Here is a 13,094-nt window from a genome sequence, read left to right on the forward strand (position 1 = left end):
AAGGAGCTACATTTTTATCAAGCTATACAGGAAATTCCTACACAGTATGGTTTAGCACAATTGCATATTGCTGTGCCTCAAAAAATTGAATCAAATGTTTGTTGTTATTAATCCTCACCTGAGGATATTTTTCCATTGATTTTTTTAGAGAGAGAGTGGAAGGGAGGGGGAGAGACAGAGAGAAATATCAATGTAAGAGAGACACATTAATTGGTTGCCTCGTGCAAGTGCACCAACCAGGGCTGGGAATCAAGCCTGAAACCAAGGTATGTGCCCTTGACCAGGACCTGACTCTGGACCCTTCAGTCTGAGGGCCAGTATTCTATCCAGTGAGCCAAACCAGCTAGGGCAAACATTGATTCTTAAAGGTTATATTTTCCTGCCTTCACCCCAATTTTTTTTTAAGATTGTATTTATTATTTGCTCTCATTAGATCATTGCAAGTTAGAAGGAATAAGAAGTTAATTCTTTCATCAGTGGCTGTAAATGGTTTCATATTTACAAAAGTACCTTTTGGTTTTTCAAGAAAAAAAAATACCTATTTTAGAAAGCTTAAAAATTGTATTCTAAAAATAAAGACTAGCAGACACTAGCAAAGAGTATATTGTTAAGTGTTAACTAAATTTATGGTTTTCACATTCTAAATTTTTCTACATTCACATTATCTCAGCATCTACCTTTAAGTGAGGCCTGAGAAATTGAAGTTTATTAAATTTGGACTATAGTGAAAAGCAACTGGCAGTTGAAGGTTAAGTTAATGTGGAAACAATCAAGAAAGGAAAGTTTGACAAGGAGTCCCTAAATAAAATCCTTCCTTGAATTTCACAGACAGCATTAAATGCCAAACAAAATAGAGAATATAGTAAAGATCTATAGGGAATATTCTCATAGAAAACTATCCAGCAAATAATAGCCACCTTTTCATAAAGTAACATTTGTTACAAAAAGCAAATTGTCTGATATGTAAGTATATATCAGATATAAATATACATATCTATTCCTATTGAAACAAGTTTTAAAACATTTATAAATATGTTCATGTTAAATTGGCTATGAATAGTTTAAAAAACTACTTATAAGTTGTGCCTAGGGAGACCAGAGTCCAGAATACATTGAGGATATTAAAAAATCTATTCATTAATTAAAACATATTTCTTGAGAAATAAAACAATATGTAAATATCTTATGCCAGCAATTAAAAAAGAATGATATGGCTTTAAATTACAATACTAGAATGTAGTTTTCTATTGTTCTGCTCTAAAGAAATACTTTTTGCAGTATGTCCTAAGGACAACTGTGAAAGAATGTTTCTTTATTTTTATTTTTATTTGATTTTTTCCCATCACCATTTTTTCTCCCTATACCTCTTCCACTTCCACCCACCTCCCCCTGCAATCACCTCACTGTTGTCCGTGTCCATGAGTGAAAGAAAATTTCTTTTAATGGGTGTTGTTTTTAAAAATTCTAGATTGGATAGTGATGATACACTTTAAATATGTAGACTATTCTAGAGAAATTATAATTGTGATTAAAGTTTAAAGTGCAATAATACAGCAAAAGAAAATATTTTGGAGAAACAATTTAATGAAACAATATATTCTAGATATTTTCCTCTTTTTAAAAAAAAATTTAGCCGAAACCGGTTCGGCTCAGTGGATAGAGCGTCGGCCTGGGGACTGAAGGGTCCCCGGTTCGATTCCGGTCAGGGGCATGTACCTTGGTTGCAGGCACATCCCCAGTAGGAGATGTGCACGAGGCGGCTGATCGATGCTTCTCTCTCATCAACGTTTCTAGCTCTCTATCTCTCTCCCTCTCTGTAAAAAATCAATAAAATATATTTTAAAATAAAAATAAAAAAAAAATTTAATCCTAAAGTTTCTCAAAAGATAGATCACAGCCACAAAGAATTTTCCTCTCAAGCTGACTCTCTATAGATCACTTCATAAATAAAAAACATAACAGGTTTTTAAAAAAAAAAAAAAGACATAGCAGGTTTAGTCATTTTATGTAATCATTTCCATAAAATGAGTGATTATTTCACATTAAATGAGTCTCCTGGTCAATCCATTCAAGCCACAATCAAACAGAAGTTAAAGACCATATAGTTGCAAAATTAGCAATGACAGTTTATACTTAATGTTCTTTACTACAGGTCAGGCATTGTCCTAATTAATCCTCTATTCTGCACACAGCGGTAGGAGTGATTCTAATACAGCCCCAGTGGGATCCTGCCTCCGCTCTGTTCAGAGCCCTACAATTACCTCCCACCTCACGCAGCCTAACAGCCAGCGTCCTCACTCTGGCCTACAAGGCCCTGCATGATCTGTACACAGGTTTTCTCCCTTTTCTCAAGTCCTACTACCCACATGGGGCACAGCACGGCGCCCTCCTGACCATTCCTCCAGCGTGCCAGTCACAATCTGCCTTAGGCACTTCCCAGCTGCCATCCGTCCCCTTGTCCTCTTAGCCTAGAAACACTCACACCCCGATATCTGCATGGGTCATCCCCTCACCTCCTGCAGATCTTTATTCCTAAATCACTTGCTTAGGAACACCTTCCCTGTCTGCCTTATCTAAATTTGCATAACTCCCCTCAGGACTTCCAATTCCCCCTGCCTGCCTCTCTCCTTAGCACTGTTTGCCAGCATACTTTGTTTTTCTTGTTTATTTTCTGTCTCCCCACTCAAATATAAGTTCCACGAGGACAGAGATTGTGCCTGTTTTCTTCACTGCCATGGCCCCAGTGGAAAGTATACAGTATATAATAGGCGCTCAATAGATGTTTATTGAACTAATGAAAGAAGGAATGAAATGTCATCACTTATTTCTGAAGCAAATAGGCTTGTGTAGGCATGGAGAAACTTAAAGCATGGTAGCATTAAACACTAATAAAACAGGTTTGACAGAGATCTCCTGCTTTGTCTATTACTCTTCACCAAAGGGAGAACTAGGGGGGGAAGTGATCTCTTTTCTAGCCCTCAGTTCCTGATCCATTTCCAGTACTTAATAAATATTACTCGTATACTCTTTGGCCCAGTCTTCTAAATCCTCTGGCTTTGTGGCAAAGCTGCATCCCTGCTCTTTATTAATCCATAACATTTTAGCATCCAGTCATCCTCAAAACTTGATTTGTATTCTCTGGTCTGACCAAATCTAGACTGGAATATTCCCTGACATAAAAGCTGTGAAGTTGGAAAGTACAAGAACTATGATTGTGAGCATAAATCAACACAAAGATCAGCCTCATTCTTGTGGCGACTAAGTCCTGGCAGTGGCCCAGGGTGACAATGTTCCTTAAGAACATCATGAATGCAGAGCGCTGGCTGTGGCTGCCCGCCCTCCACGAGATCTCTGGTCCTGCTGTCTTCCACCAGACCCCACCTGCCACCGCGATGCCCTGCTCGGCCTGTGCGTGCCCACACCGACTCTGCTCACCTTCACAGCCACCTGTTTAGGCTCAGCTGCCTTCTGTGACCAGTGATTGCCATGACTACAGTATTCCACTTCTCAGCTTGCCAATGGTGATGGAAAGTTTGGGGCTACCAAGAAGTGGACTCTGAATAAGTACACATTAAATATTTTTTATAGAGTGTCCAGGATGGTGTGCTGCCAACGTTGTCACCACGCTGGTTGAGCATGGCACAGTGGAAAGTTCATGGGCTTTGGGATTGGACAGACCTGGGTTCAAATTCCAACTCCAGAGTTTTTTAAAAATAGCACTTACTTACTAAAAACTTACGACATACCAGGTATTAAGCTGAGCACTTTACGTACATAAATCATTTGAGATAATGATATGACCTGAGTATTAGTATTCCCATTTTTACAGATAAGAAAATTGAGACTGGCCCTAACTGGTTTGGCTCAGTGGATAGAGCATCGGCTTGTGGACTGAAGGGTCCCAGGTTCGATTCCAGTCAAGGGCATGTACCTTGGTTGCGGGCACATCCCCAGTAGGGGGTTTGCAGGAGACAGCTGATCGATGTTTCTCTCTCATTGATGTTTCTAACTCTCTGTCCCTCTACCTTCCTCTCTGTAAAAAATCAATAAAATATATTTTTTTTAAAAAAAGAAAAGAGACTTAGTAATGTGCCCCAAGCCACATAGCCAAAAAAAGGCAAAGCAGGTACTCCAACCCTAATTTTTCAAATATGTACTCCTAGCCACTATTTTATACTAACTTTGTGAGTTGGAGAAAGGAAACTAACTTTATTAGTTCTTGAGGCTTTACATTTAAAAACATAAATAGCCAAGAACATAATACTGCTCAGTAAATGTGAAAAAAAAGACTGTCTTAAATTTGATGATATTTAAAGAATTCAGGTTAATTATGCTGTGTTAATAGATTTTTTACATGTTTAAGGAAGATATTACCTTTAGACATATATAGGAAAAAACTTGAAGGTGGGATAATATTGTGTCTGAATGTGCTTCAAAATAATCCAATGGAGTCGAGTGGGATATAGATGAAACAAGATTATCATATATTTACTGAAGTTAAGTAATGAGTACACTGGGGATTTTACCATTCATTCTACTTTTTTTAGATCTGGAAATAACAAATGTAACACACATATTAAAATAATGTGTGTGTGTGTGTGTGTGTGTGTGTGTGTGTGTGTGTGTGTACACAGAAAAAAAAAAGACTTACCTTTATAGAGTCTCTATAAATGGGAAATAAACCATTTTGTTCTTCTGAACAAAACTTATCTTTAAATATATAGTCTCTTCAATGAGAAGTTGTTACAATATAAAACAATGATTTATCTGGTGCCACATTTAAAAAGTAAAACTCAAGCAATCCCACTAGCTATGTTGGAATTGCCCTCAAAACCACAACTGTGTCCTCCAGCATGCATCCCAGATTTATCCGGTGATTAAATGAAGAAAGTCAGTGTTCTCTGCTTCACACAGAAAGCACTGAAATCTGATCGGCTGCAATAAGCAGAAGGTTAGAGTTTTCTGGACAATAATTTGTTTTAAGGGAATAAAATACTTGGGAATTTTTTCCTCAAAACATCTTTTAGGATCCTGAATTGGAAAAATATCAGAAAAGTACTAGGTGAGTAATACCAATGAGAAAGTAAGTTTAATTCATGCACTTCATGTTTCCTTATAAAACCCTAAAAGCACAAAATATGGGTCCTGTATTATTGGATTTTTCTTCTAAGGAATTAAATAATATTAGAGACCTAAAATTTGTAAGCAAGCTCACTTGGCGATTCACTAGGGATGTGACTTGTCTTCTATTCTAGTATGAAAACATAGGCAGTAATTTGGTAATGGCAAAATAAGATAAAATAATAAAATAAAATAAACCCTATTTTGAGAAAAATTAAAAAGAACGTAAAGCTGTACATGGTAACATGGACACCAGGTAGGAATTTCAGAGCTGTCAGATCTGTAAATTCACAGTATAAACTTTAGGCCTAGCAGCGAGAATGGAAATATCCAGTCTGTTCCCTTCAACATTCTGGGAGTCACAGTCAGAGAGCACACTTTTCATTCTCTCCAGTCAGCATCTTTTAAAAGAGATGAAACATTCTTAAAAGGAAATTTATATCTCAAAAAAATATTATGAAGTTACCATTAAAACTAAGGGCTAAGAGAGAAAAAAAATGTATAGTCTGGAGTAGCTATATTACTTATTCTTTATTCTTCCACCACAATAATCACCAACCAGATCAGAAAATGGAAACTATCGTACAACAGAAAGTGCTGACTGACAAACAGAAGCTCCGATTTCCAATCCCCATTTTGTCTCACATCTGTGTGAGTCAGTTAGCCAGGCTCAGCTTCAGTTTCCTCATCCACAAAGTGGTAATAATGCTTCAGAGTTGGGAATATTAGGAATAAATCAAGCATACAGTTAAAGGCCTAAATAAAACAAAAGAAAATCTAGCATTACTCTTCATATATAAGTTCAATGGAAAACAATATCAAAATGTGAGCTAAAGACATGCATATTGTATTTAGCCATGGGACTGTGTGCTATCCCAAATGGAGGCATATACGAAATGTCCAGTGGGAAAGATGATCTTTCAAGGATCCTTATCACATGAAATAAAAGTTTCTTCATTACTTTGGGCAAAACTTGTTTTAATATTTGTACCACTTAGTCCTGCAGATTTTCCTCTGCATCTCTACTAACTCAAATTCTGATTTTCATGTGGGGAATCTTCATGCATTGATCATCTTTTCTTTGCTCAATAAACCAAATAGCAGCCACATCTTCATGCTTTAAGAATTATATAAGATTTGCTTTTTAAAATTACATTCAAAGAAAGCTTACTTCCCAGCAGTGGTTTTCATGTTAGTTTAATAATTTTCTTCCAGCCAAAGTTAAAGCCAGGTCCATGTTTTCTTCTCTACCACGTTTTTTTCTTGTCGTCAGTAATTTAGTCTCAGGAAAAAAAAATGATAGAGAGTAGGAAGGAAAAAGAGACAGAGAAAAACAGTTATAGTGTAAGAATGAAACACAAATTTAAATGATAGAAATAGAATGATAATAAGCAAAAATCACTGATTTTTAAGATGACTACTTTTTTCTACTAATCTTTATTATTAAGCAAAAATCTTGTGTTAAGTTAAATTTGAAAACCCATTCTGTCAGTTTTATTACTATAATGCAAACATCTAATAAAAGTACAATATACACATTTGGAACAAAAAACTTATTAGAAGTGAAAAATTTGGGACTTTAAACTTATTAGTATTTTAATTATTTCTTATTTTTAACTCTACAACATAGCTAATATTTTATTAGGTTAGATTTTCTTAAAACATAATTTAATAAGCACATGCACGAATTTGCACACAGGTGCTTTAAATGTGCAAATAACACAGCTCCAGACTGTTTTTAAAACACTTTCCTATCTGCCCATTTGGGTGACAGAATAAAACAATAAATCTGGAGAGTCCAGATGAAAATTGAAAAGCAGCATATTATTGACGTCTTCATTCAATACACCCCTCCCACTCAGAAAAGATGCTTTCAGAAATGCGTTTGGCAAACTTGATGTTCTTGTAGATCAAGATGCTTCAGAAGCATGACTTCTCTGAGGAAACACTAGATCTTGTAACAGAAATATCTTTAAATCTTTTAGATAGCCAGTCCACGGGGAAAGGTTTAAGAAAGGATCAAAGCTTGTCCTTTCAGCTTGAATTATTCCATTACAGCTGAATGTGACATAATTACAAAAGATGTTGGATGTGGAATCTCATCAGGATTATCTGACACTCATCTTTGTTGAAAAAGTCTCCCCAGCTGTTGCTCTGATCGCCCAAATGTGACAGGAGTACAGAGGACAAAAGTACTTGTAGTGACCACTGCTTGGGGTGAGCTTAGCTTCCTTAGGCCATTTTGTGACTTTCTGCAAATATCAAGAATATGGAAACACAGAAAACATTGTTCCTAATATAGTTCCATTTTCATCTCTAAAGCAGCTTAGAAAACAGAAAAAGGCAGCACCAGGGAGGGGCTTATCTTCTGGCACATTTGTGTTTGATGCAGCCAAACTCATTTAGGTGCACACACTTCAATCAGAAATGATCGTTTGCACTTCTATGCAAGTCTGTGTATGTCCTTATTTGTTTATACAATCTCTTCTTGATTTATCACTCTCCTATCTCGATGCCTGTTAATGGCTTCGCTGGTGGAAATTTTTCTTATTGGGGATTAATCAGAAAGAGCATTATGACCCTGAAAATGAAATAAACTGAATAAATATTTAATCTCTTACTAAGTTTTATTGGTCACCAGTAAATCACATTTAAACTTGTAAAAGGTGTGCCTTTCACAAGCATTTGCCAAAGTTTCTTTTTTAAATATCACCAGAGAAGCTCCATTGTAAAATATAACATCAAACATAAAATGTTGAATAATTACTCATTCCAAAGGATTTGGGAGAAGCAAAAAAAAAAAAAAATACTTTTCTTTCCTTCCTTGTCGTGGATTACATTTTCTTCATACATTATTAATGAAGTTAAACTACTAGTAACATGCCAAATGTGCTGCACAGGAGATTTGTGCCTAATCCAGCACAAAACAGGCCCAGTCACATAATGATAGAAAAAAGAACAAATGTCAACAGTTTCACACTGGGACTAGATTAAGCAGACCGTACTTACTGATTTCTTACACAGGGATTATCTCACTTTTAGTGCTATGAGAAGCAAGGCCACACTTCTCTTATATTAACACAGAATTGCACCTGAGGAAAAAAAAAAAGGACAGAAGATGCTTCGTCCCCACTCCCACGCAGTCCCATGGCCATGGAACCTTGATTTATTAAATATCGCAGACTTAAGCCATTGTTTGGATAATGGGCTACATAAAAATGTCTAATAGTGATATACACGTATGAATACCTTAGAGATCAAATATAGCATTGCTTCTCATTGAACTCTGATTAGATTGTGCTTAAAATAACTGGTGTTTATTGTTTACCCTTCTACTTGCTAGGTTTAGAAAGCTCCATGGCTTAGACCAAGGCTGGATTCTTTTACAGGCAATATTAATGTTGAAAGAGTTTAAGGATTTTTTTCCCCCTTTAATCTCTAGAGGCTAAGGCTGGCAGCCCTTACGTAAGCAAGCTCCCATTGACTTCAGTGAGAGTTTAGCAGTTGCATAAATATCACTGGAGCTGGCTTCCATGCTTCATTATTAGTCTTGTTCAAAGGGTACTTACGTATTCGCAGAAAGTGTGGTTTACAGACGTGTAATGTTCCATGTAGCCAGGATCATGTCTATTATTCAAGTCAAGGGTACAAACTATTAAATTAAGCTATATAAAAAATTAAATAAATGTATTTATTTATACTTCAATATACAGACATTCCTGTGACCCCAAAAATTGCAAATGCCTTCCAGTCTACAATTGACCTCATTATAACAATGACAACAATATATTCTAATGCTTTTGTATTAAATAACTTCCCAGATGTGCCTTTTAAAAAAAAACTTGATTCTTACAAACTATTTTGAGGAACTTTAAGAGAAATTTTATCTTAAAAGAAATTTTATCTTAAGATCTACTTCCATTTGGCTCATAAACTATTTGTTAATTTACCTTTGCTCTTATTCTAACTATTTCATACAGAGGCTAAGAAACCAATCATTCAGTCAGTGGATGAAACATTTAATCATTTAGGGATATCTGCTTATAGTGTACCAAACAATGATTTGCCATCTTGTTTATAGGCATTTCTGAAATAAATGTTTAGAAGATTCTGGCAATAAATTTAAAAGGCGAGCAAATAACCTATCATTACAAAATTGAAATTTGAAATGACTTTTTTAGCTGACTATATCATTGTGTTAATCAGATCAAAATTGATCTTCAATTCAATTTCTATGTAGCCATATTAACTCTACTCTGTTTTATTACCAATGTCACAACCTAAATACTATATTGCCTGAGTAGCAAATAGGTGTAGTTCATGAAAAGGAGACCCAAGAATACTAAATAGATTAATAAGCCATCTATCATTCTATTAAAAAAGCAACTTTCAAATTTTATGTGAAGACTTATGTATAGAGTAAAATGAATTTGTGCCATTATATGTGATGTTCGGTTCATCTGTATGTGTGTACTTGAACCAATAGTCCATCTTTATAAAGACTGAAGATGGACTCAGAGTCTCCATGTGCAAAGGCTTAATGCTAAGTGGGATTGACCAGTCCTTTTCACAAATGGACATCAATAAGAGCAAAGCTCAAAATATAAATATTAGCAAGACATAAATCTCTAGAGACAGATATACCTTAGTATACTACATCCCTTTATAATTCATAGGTAGACTTTACATCTTTTCTATTACACAAGGCAAAATTTTCATTATAGCCTGGCTACATGCTTCCCATATCATTGATGTCTTCAAATGATGAATGCTTAGGAAATATAAATGCCTCTTAACATTAGCCTAAATCAAACATAATTAAATGTAAATGTGGTGTCAAATTATATTGGTTAAAACAAGATGACTCTAAAGATGGTATGTAGTAGTTTTTTCTAAAAGTGGTATTTATATACTGACTAGTGACCCGGTGCACAAAATTCGGAGTGGGGGGGTTCCCTCAGCCCAGCTTGCACCCTCTCCAATCAGGGACCCCTTGGGGGAATGTCCAACTGTCGGTTTAGGGATGAGGCCTAAACTGGCAGGTGGACATCCCTCTAGCAATCTGGGACCGCTGGCTCCTAACTGCTCACCTGCCTGCCTGCCTGATCACCCCTAACTGCCCTCCCCTGCCAGCCTGATCTCGCCCCCAACTGCATCTGCCTTCCTGATCTCACCCCTAACTGCCCTCCCCTGTCAGCCTGGTTGCCCCCAACTGCCCTCCCCTGCTGGACTGATCTCCCCCTCCAACTGCCCTACCCTGCTGGCCAATTTGGTTCTGATTGGTCAGTTTCTATGCCAGTCAGCGTCAAAAGCTCTGCCTCCTAGGCAGCCATTGGTTCCTCACACTTCACCCAGATTTGGTTCTGATTGGTCGGTTTCTATGCAAGTCAGCATCTCTGGGCCTATCAACGGGGCCCGATCAGAAAGGCAGGGATGATCAGCAGCCCCAGTGGAGGCCTGGAGAGAAATGGAGGCGCAGCTGCTGGCCAGACTGGGAGAGAAAGAGAGAGGCAAGTGCTAATCAAAAGCTGCCACAGAGGCAACGGATCAGTCCCTGCTTTTCTCTTCAGGAGTCTCTCTAGCTCTGATTCGCAGCCCCCTCAGCAGTCAGTGCTGGGGCACAGCACCTGCAACAGAAGCAGTCAGTGCTGGGTTGGTTGAGCCTCAGTCATTACTGGTCCTTACAACCCAGGGTTTTTATATATTAGATGATTCATAATTAAGTGAATGGTACACATATTAACATTTTTTTGGTGCACATATAAGTTTATATGGTACACATATTAACATTTTTATTTTATTAATTATGCCCTGATTTTGTTTTAAATAGAAATATGCAAACTAAAACATAAAATCCTTGATTTCTCAGATATTATTAAGATAAAGTTAAAAATACACACACATTAACACAAATGATAAAAAAATTATTCCAAAAGTCTTGAAGCCAGCATGTGAATGGGAAATGCATATATGTTCTAAAAACAAAAGACCTAAAATAAAAGCTATGATATCGAAAAATATATATTTAAAAGTTGCATTGAGCCCTGGCCAATGTGACTCATTGGTTAGAACATCAGCCTGTACATGGTCTGTGTGGGTTCAATTCCCAGTCAAGGGCACCTACTTAGGTTGCAGGCTCAATACCCAGCCCTGGTCATTGCCTATGCAGGAGGCAACCAATCGCTGTGTCTCTCTCACATTGAGGTTTCTCTCTCTCTTTCTCTTTCTTTCTCCCTCTTCCCCCCTCTGCTCCTTTCCACTCTCTCTAAAAGTCAATCAGAAAAAATATTCTTGGGTGAGGATTAATAAAAAAATAAATAAGTTGCATTAATATTTTTAAAAGGGAAGGATGGTCCTAGGAACATCAATTAATACAACTCATTTTCACTCATTATTTTGCACCTGAAGCAGCTTTTAGCAAGTCTTTTGACCTTTATGTTATCAAATCAATTCACCTCAGAATGAGTACAAAACTCAAAGAAATCAGTGGCTTAAGAGAAAAGAATTTTGACCATATTCTCTTTCTAAAGAACAATTATTATGGACTCACCCCGTGAGGACTTTTAAATTCCAAAGGTTTACCTGTCAGCTGTAGTTCTGGTCTACACACAGGCGTAGATAAGAAACCCTCCACCTGGAAGGCTCTGCCTCATTGAACCCCAGGTAACTGGACTAGAGGAGCACCCCGGCTTCTCTGCTACAAAAGGAGCTATCAATGTGACCAAAGCCAAAACTTGGTTTAATTACTTCACATCATGCCATTAGCTTAACATTTCAGGCAGAAGGGAGATGAGAAATAATGCCCTGATACAGATAAAGTCTGGCCTGTCCAAGAAATTCAAGGGAACAGAGTCATACAAAGCAGTTCTGAGGGAAGGGTATCCCAGGGTGGTGCACCACATTGGGCAGGGACAGGTTATACAGGGCCATGAAGGCCACGGTAATGCATTTGGGCTTTAATCTAAGTACAATAAGAAGTCACAGAAGGGTTTTGGCAGGGGAATTAAATGATCCCATTTTCATATATAAAGATATTTCTAGGAGAATAAGTGAGGGAGAGGGAAAGCAAGAGGGAAGAGATAGATTGGTCAGAGGCTGTTAAATTAGTTCAACTGTAAGTGATAGTGGCCTGGGCTAGAGTGGTAGCAATGGAGATGGAGAGAAGTGGATGGCAAGTAGGATAAGAGAAGTCTGATTTCTGGACTTCTGGTGGGTTTGATAGAGATCATCAAGAGTTGGAAGGAACATAGGTTTGGCTGCATGGGAATCAAAAATTTAATTTGGAATATGTGAAGTTTAACATACAATGGCATATTCCAGTGGAGATGTCAAGTAGGCAGGCAGTTGGTTATAAAGTCTAAAGTTTAGAAGACAAGTCTGAGCAAAAGACATCAATTTTTATAATATTTCAAACTATGAGATTGAGTGGGGTAACCTAGGAAGAGTGTATAGACAAAAAAGAAAAGAGGATCCAAGACAAAGCAACATATAAAGAGCAGATAGAGGAGCAAGAGCCAGCAAGCACAGAAGACATCCCAGGGAGGCCTGGAGGAAACCAGGAGAGATGGGATCGTAGGAGCAGGAAAGGAGTTCCAATAAGGAGGAAATGGTCAACAATGACAAATGCTGCAGAAGGAATAAGATGGAGGGGAAAGGGCTGTGGCACAGAGTCACTGGATTCCCGGCAAGCACAGTTTCAGGCGAATGGCAATAGGCAATGCCAGACTGGAGCAGGTCGAAGAATGAAAGGAAGATGAGGAAGTGGACACATTGTATAGATAGGGTTTATTTTTAAGTTTATTTACGCACTGAAGCTGAGAGGGAAAATGTGGAATCAAGAGAGATTTCTGTTTGCTTTTTTGTTTTAGGATGAATTGTTTATATGGACTGGAGGTGTTGGTCCTGCCCCGCTACTCCCAATGCATTTATTTCTGCTTCCAAATCTAGTTCATACTCACAAGCACCTGGTTCAT

Source organism: Myotis brandtii, unplaced genomic scaffold (genome assembly GCF_000412655.1).
Source record: "Myotis brandtii unplaced genomic scaffold, ASM41265v1 scaffold38, whole genome shotgun sequence".
NCBI lineage: Eukaryota > Metazoa > Chordata > Mammalia > Chiroptera > Vespertilionidae > Myotis > Myotis brandtii.